At 45.2% G+C, this 1428-nt stretch overlaps 1 protein-coding gene across 1 annotated transcript in view; it reads right to left on the reverse strand.

Annotated features, from left to right (window-relative positions):
- Prune1 (prune exopolyphosphatase 1) overlaps positions 1 to 1428 on the reverse strand; it is a 28888-nt gene that overhangs the window by 14928 nt on the left and 12532 nt on the right. The gene's annotated exons all lie outside the window — the stretch shown is intronic.

The following is a 1428-nucleotide window of genomic DNA, read 5'->3' on the forward strand; positions in this document are numbered from 1 at the left end:
GCCAACTCAGCCCACCAGGGGGCGGGGCTGGCTGGCATGTGGTGCTGGGGGATTGAACCGCGGTCCCTGTGCTTTGCTAAGCTTGTTCTAAGAAGGTGCTTTAGACCACTGAGCCATCTCACCAGCCCTGAGTCAGACACTCTTAGTCAAGCCTCATCCCCATGTTGTTTTTTTGGCGGGGCTTTTTCCAGTCCTAAATTAGGACTGGAATTATTAATAGTTACACACATTTTTTAAATAGACATGAATGAGCCAGGCATGATGGTACATTCCCTACACACGAATATGGTACTTATTGATCCCACAGGTGCTATAGATAACACATTTCAAAATCACTAAAAGCCCATGTAGGAAATACCCTTACTAACTTTAAAAAGGAAAAAAAAAAGCCAGCTATGGACCAGGTGTGGTGGTGTTCACCTGTAATCTCAGCACTCAGGAGGCTGAGGCAAGATTGCTGAAAGTTTGAGGCCAGCCTGTGGTACATAGTGAGTGAGTTCAAAGGCAGCCTGAAGGCTGGGGAAATAGCTCAGCGGCATGAGCGCCTGCCTGGCAAGCGCAGGGTCCTGGGTTCAGTCCCCAGGCCCTCAAAACAGAAAAGGCAGCATGAACTACATATATAGTGAGGCCCTATCTCAATGAAAAAATAAAAATAAAAATAAAAATAGAGCTGCAACCATTTTTTTTTTTAATTTTATTTATGTGTGTGTGTGTGTGTGTGTGGCCAGCTCAGCCCACCAGGGGGCGGGCTGGCTGACATGTGGTGCTGGGGGATTGAACTGTGGTCCCTGGGCTTTGCTAAAGCTTGTTCTAAGTAGGCGCTTTAGACCACTGAGCCATCTCACCAGCCCCTGCAACCATTTTTAAAGTTTCTATTATAAATGAATCCAGCACAGAAATCTTTTTGTTTTGGTTTTCTGAGACAGGGCTTTGATATACAGCCCAGGTTGACCCTGAATTCCTGTTCCTTCTGCCTGAGTGCCCCACTGGAGTTACAGGCATGTTCTGACATGGCTAGCCACAATAACCTTAATGATTAAAACAAAACAAAAACCTTAGGCCTGGTGTGGTGGCACATTCCTATAATCCCAACACTTGGGAGGTTGAGGCAGGAGGAGCCTGGGCTACAAAGTGAACTCAAGGCCAGCCTGAAACCCTGTCTCAAAAATATAAAAATGAAACAAAAAACCTTAATGATAAATGATAAGGAAGACACATTTAAAGGATTATTTATTTATTTATTTATTTTAAAATGACTTTGTTGCAAAGTGTCTTTATATATTTATTTATTTATGTGGGGGGCAGCTCAGCCCACCAGGGGGCAGGGCTGGCTGGCATGTGGTGCTGGGGATTGAACCGTGGTCCCTATGCTTTAGTTAAGCTTGTTGTAAGTAGGTGCTTTAGACCACTGAGCCCTCTCACCAGCCC

This window comes from Octodon degus, unplaced genomic scaffold (genome assembly GCF_000260255.1).
Source record: "Octodon degus isolate 3935 unplaced genomic scaffold, OctDeg1.0 scaffold00048, whole genome shotgun sequence".
Classification (NCBI taxonomy): Eukaryota; Metazoa; Chordata; class Mammalia; order Rodentia; family Octodontidae; genus Octodon; species Octodon degus.